We start from the raw sequence: 6,255 nt of genomic DNA, 5'->3' as shown, positions 1-6,255 counted from the left end.
ATGTATTAACTTAATCTCTCAAGTAAGAACGAGAAGTTTAAAGCTTACAGGCTTCCGTACAACGGCCTCCTGCTGCGTCTTCTGGGATTTCTAACGGTTCGAATCTGCTTTCGATGCATCCTCGATATCAAGAACACATCCGGGTACTTTTATGCGTCCTATGTACTTGCATTCTTGAGTATTGGAATTGACCCTTCGCAGGGAGTTTGATTGACAGGAGATCTGACCAATCATAATCCGGCATCGGCCGAATCCGCCATTTTTGTCCGACAAAAGCAGTTAGGAGAGTTAGTAGATTAACGTTGGAGGATTTGAACATGAAAAACTTGAGTGTATTAACTGAGGCTCTACAGCGATCTGTCAGACATAATAAAGAGCCACAAAACTGTATTTATTGTTTAAATTTCTTTAAAAAATTACCACATTTGAAAGGTGAGACTTTGTTTCATATCAAAAGTAACCTGGTCTGTCCTGTCTGTCAGCGCGTTGTCAGTGTTCTCTCGGCTCCGCGATGTATTTTTCACTGCGTGAGAACATGGTGGGCGTGAGAGCGGCGTGGCTTGTCGGACATAGCAACAGTAACTAAAGGGGGCGGGTCTTTGCAAATGGTCAATTGAACCTCGACGGTTGATGATGACGTAGTATAAGTATACAAGGATGCTAGGATACAAGGATCTCTTAAGAACGCACATTGGGGAACGGCCACAGTATACTGTGCATGCGCATTAGCTGGTGGACCTCAAAAATGCATTTTTTTGTCATTATTTGACTGTTTAGAAATAATTTATGAAAAAGAGACTGTTGTTGTCAGATTTTATTGGTGATTTCAAATTTGAAATTTAATCGCAAGCTTGGCAAAAAGTTTTGGAGAATTTGATATTTCCCCATTCAAAGGGGTAGGAGCTGCACTCTAATACCAGAGAAGCGTTTCCAAGAAGGCCGCCGGGTGAAATTACTTGTCTTAAATGGACTTTGGTATTACGTCCCAAAGCTTGCCTACTCTTCTGCTATACACACTCAAAAGTATGTATTTTTCCTTCACAAAAAAGTGTACATAATATCAGGGCATAGCATAAGTAGGCAAATTGGTTTGCAGGGCACCAATCAGAGAACAGAAACAAGCAAATCCTCAAGAACTCTTTAACATCCACCAACCGACAATGACATGTGAGAGTCTCCTTGTGCTCTAAAACTAACCTACTTAAATATTTGTGTCTATACGCATGCTTTGCAATTAGCATAAAATATATTGTCCACCTCGTTAATTTTTAAATTTTACTCTCTAAATCTTTCAAATGAGACATTGTTGATCACAGGTCATTTCATTCATGCAAATGTACAAGACCGCCGACAGCCAAAAGATCACAGGAATTCTTAACAGCTGCGAAAAACTCGTCTGAAAAAGTTAAGAGGAAGTGAAATCATGTGCATGACAACCACACACACAGGGAGTCTCACATTTAGAGGTCACGCTCCTCACAATGTCCCCCTGGTCCCTCTACTCAGACTTTTTTTCAAACAGTTATTTCCTTCACTTTTTCAGGGAGTGAAGTTGAAGGTCACGTCTCTAAAGGCTTAAGACTGTTTGAAAGAGGATGTGTAGGACGTTTTTGTGTTAAGGTATGTGCGCAAACACACGTGTGTGAGGGAAAGAGGTCTCACACTCAGTAATCACACTTCTGTGGTGTAATCCGTGTTCTTCTGGCTGCACTACAAAACAGATTTACCAGATTTATACAACCATCCACGTGTGTGAGTGAAAAGTTTACAAAGAGGTCATACACATGTAATTGTTTTATGTCTGAAAAACTGGCATCTTTATAGCGTGCAGGTTTTTTTTTTTTTTTTAACTGGCCACAGTGTGTTTATGATCATGCTGAAGTTACAAAATGGATTTCTTCCCCACTAAAACTGGATTCTGTTTTTAAAGTTATTTTGGTGCTGGCCAATTGAATTAAAGATGGTTTAAAAAAAATCTCAATAGCACACAGCATGTTCATCCAGAACCCATTTTCTTCAATTTAAGACCATTATCGACATGGTGACAGCTAAAAGGGGGAATATCAACCACAAACAGAACAATTCACTGATCCAAAAAAGCAGATGAATCACATGTCCTGTAACTGAAGCTGTGCTGTGAGCAACCATGTTGTTATTCATATCTCTAAAATAAAAGTTTGAATGCTTCATTCACAAATCACATTGACACAAATCAATGATCAGATTGCAGAGTTTAAAAACTCACTGAAGAGGAAGATTATCAGGGAGTAACAACCTAAATTTACCTCAAACATACCTATCATGTGATTTCAGAAGATTTGTAGATTGATCCACCATATTGAAACTTGATTTGTTTTTGCTAAAAGCATGTGATCCATGACTTCCAAAGCTTTATTCGCCTGAGAACCAGATTATAGCCCATATGAACCCTGCCTATGAAATAAAAAAGGCAGAGCACCGGTTTCATTTACGAGTTTGTTTCATTTCTTTCATTTATTTTAGTCACTTTAAAAGTGACTTTTATTTATTTCTTCTATTCAATTGCAGAACCAGATCTGAAATTAGCAGGACACAGTATTTTGGTAAGTGCAATTCATCAACATACTCTGTGTTGAAAAGCCACAATGCTACGCAAAGCTTTGTTTCGTCACCAGAATTAAGTTCACAAGTCATTGCCATTTTTATGATGCTTTTGTGTCCCTTCTGAGGTCTGAACGACTCAATACCCATTTATTGTAATGAAAAAAGTGACATTCTTCAAATGTGTCCTTTTGTACCTCCCATAAAAAAGAAAGGCATATACAGGTTAGTACTGGTGAGTAAGTGATGACAAAATCATTTCTGGGAGAACTAAACCTTCAAAGAATCACTCTTTACTCCTATGGCTTGGTCAGAATAATTTATTTGAGAACAGACTCACTAATAGACCCCCATGAATACTTTCAATTATGTAAGAAAAGCATCAGACATGTGCAAGACTATGACTGTGTGAAAGTGTTATTAGCAGCTTGATTGCAGCAGAAAAAAACAGCAATAACTTTGGATTTGAGTGGACATATACATAGTGTGAACATGTTTCTAAACACATATTTTTAGAGTATGCTATCCCAGAGTAATTGGAATTCAGAGCTGATGTCTTCCTGTCTACATCCTCGCCAGACAGGTCACAAAGAGCATTGCAGTTGAAGAACAGAAAAATAAGGCTGTGATGAAATAAAAATAAAAGATAAACAAAACCAACAAACTTTTGAGCCAACGGCAAGACACTTCAGACGGGCTCTCAGAGTCATCATCATTTCGTAATGGAACTTGCAAACACCAGGCAGAGAAAGACAGGCACAGCAACCTTACAGTTAGATAGGTGGTGAAACAACAATACAACAGGGAGAGAGAGTGAAAAGATATAGGGGTAAAAGAAGATGAAAAGACGGGAGTCTGATTCGCTTCAGTGGAGATGTATGCATTTCTTTCATGTTACCCAAGAAAAGCAATAAGGGGGTGTGAGAGTGTGTTTGGTCACCATACCTGGACAAAGACACCAAATAATACTGATGTACACACATAAGATGAAAAGGTCTTGGTGTAGGCTGAAGAAAGTGACCAATACAACATCTGCAGATCACCAGAATATATATGTATATATATACAGTATACACCAGTAAGAGTGCTAATAAACATGCTATTAAAGCTGAGGAGTATGATCTTTGTAACAAGTCACTAAATGGTATTGCAAAAAATATTTTTGTATTAAAAAGCAACTCCCAACATTGGTATTTGAGGCTGAATATGACGTTTAAAGAACTAGATGTCTTCATACCACCTCAGTTTACACTTTTCAGGGAAAAATACATCTACAAAATGCTTTATATATTTTTTTTTACATATTATATGGAATATTATTTTAATGTCAAAATAACACTTCATAATATGTTCTAATTAATATCATACGAGCAAGGGTGTTGTTCTGGACAGCACAGCTTTGGATGAGTTGTCTGTTGAGTGGATGATTCAGTGACTCACTTATAAAGATAGAAGACATTTGTTTTGTTCCTGAATTACTTAGTGTTTTGAACAAATCTGTTGAATAATGATTCAGTAATTTACTCATAAAGACAATGGCTGTGTCCAAAATGGCATACTCTCTTGAGTAGGTACTTATTTAAAAGAAAAGCTAAAAAAAAAAGTATTTTCTATAAAGTATTGTAAACTGGACATATACTCCATTCACCATGTTGCCCTTATAACGTGACCTATCAGCATCAGTTGCGTCAAGTCACTATCCTTCACAAATCCTCTCCCGTGGCCTCATGGGATAGTAAACTGTTTATCGTATGCACACTTCAGAATCTCGCCAGAAGAAGTATCTTGGTACTTTTTGCCCGCTCTTTTATGAAAACTGTGAATTCTGACATATTTATTTTGTTACATAGGCTACTGTTTACTATATAGTAGGAATGTATGTGATTTCAGATGCAGCCAATCACTTGTCACATCTTCTAGCGTAACAATAAGTAACGAAAGAGTCATTGAAAAATCCCCACCACTAATGACCAGAACAAACAGTTGTACAGAACAGAAGTGTTCATATAACTGGGCTTCAGTGTGAACTCAGCTCAGTCTGGTTATTTAAACAGATCCCCAAAGCCTAACCCTCTTGATTTCTGAAATATACATTTATAATAAAAAATCAAATATGATGTCTGTACTAAGAGAGCTCTAAAATAAGATTCTTAGAGGAGGTCAGAGCTCATCACTGTTAAACTATCATGAGTGTGATTGACAGATACTTAACTTCACTTAACCAAGCCCACAAACTACTCCTCTGCTCTGTTTAAGAGACTTTCGAATGCATCTCAGTTTTACAAGAAGATTGGATTGAGTTTTAAAGGCTCGGTTAAAATATGTCTTTCTTCAAACGGCATAAAACATTACACAAATCTATCTCAAAGGCTCATGGTAACTGACTCAAAGCACCTTGAGGTACATATAGGAAGCATATGCAAATCAACCTGATTTACCGCGAAGCATGTCAAAGTTCGGATGTGTGCATTAAAAGACTGTAAAACGGGTTGCACCTCTCTGTGTCGTTAATGTAAATCACACCATTAACCAGATAGAATATGTACGCCACAGAGAGCTGATGGAATGAAGCATAAATCACCAGATAAGGGTTCAATCAGTGACTGTAACTCACCCCTTTCTCTTTGTGTCTCACTTTCACTCTCTCTTTCCAAAGTGCCACTTGAAAAAGGAAGTTAATGGAAATGCTCCACGTTGCACTGCCTCTAAAAGTTTATCCTCTCCATTCACCTCCGGTTGAGTCGCCCCATTACTGCAAAATGTTTCACTTGCCCTTTTCTTCTCTTAAATTCAATATATAAAAATAAAAGCCTTGTACAAGATCTCCTTTGCTTGGCGCATGATCTGTAAGGAGAAAGATGGCTGAACGTCTTTGAGATACTGAATGCTGTCACACCATCTAATCTTACATTATATTACAATCCAAACGGCATTGTTCATTTACCAAATTCAAGAGTCCATCTCTTCTGAACCCTAATTATTTTATATTAGATTGTTGCCTGGTTTCACAGACAGGAATTAGATTAAGCCGCAAGATTAGGCCTTAGTTCAATTAGTACATTTAAGTATAAACGTGCCTTAAAAAGCATTGGTGTGCATCTTGAGACAAACATGTTTAAACATATTTTAAGATATATCAGTGCAAGTTGCTTTCAGTTAAAACAGCTCAAACATGCATTTTAGTATGGGACTAATCTTAAGACTTGTCTGTGAAACTGGTGGAATATTTATTATGTTAGGCTATATACTCTCCTTAGTCTCCTAAATTCTCTTAACATTTGAGCATGCATGTCACAACAGATTAGGCTGATCGGGACAAAATCATCCCCTACAAAATGACGGAAAATATTATTTTTGTTTGCTGCATTCATGCTATTACTGAACCAAGAATAGACCACTATTCTGCATCTTTGTTCCCATTAGAGAATAATACAACTGGAATGGGAGGATTTAATCAACTCAATCAGTTACATTGTTCAGTACAGAAAACCTGGAGCTTTATGGCTGAGCTTATCAATCAGCTGAAATATTACCTAAAAAAAATAATGTCAAATTTATTTTAGGCAATATCTGATGAATTCATAGCTCAGTTATCACTTAGTTGGCCAATGTCGCCATCTGCTGGTCGTTTTATGAACAGCTTGTTATAGTGGACTGACTGCAATTTGTTCTCTT

The sequence above is a fragment of the Siphateles boraxobius genome, unplaced genomic scaffold (assembly GCF_051911475.1).
Source record: "Siphateles boraxobius isolate OS27281-9 unplaced genomic scaffold, OSU_SipBor_1 12, whole genome shotgun sequence".
Taxonomy (NCBI): Eukaryota; Metazoa; Chordata; class Actinopteri; order Cypriniformes; family Leuciscidae; genus Siphateles; species Siphateles boraxobius.
Note: the sequence above shows the minus strand (reverse complement) of the source record.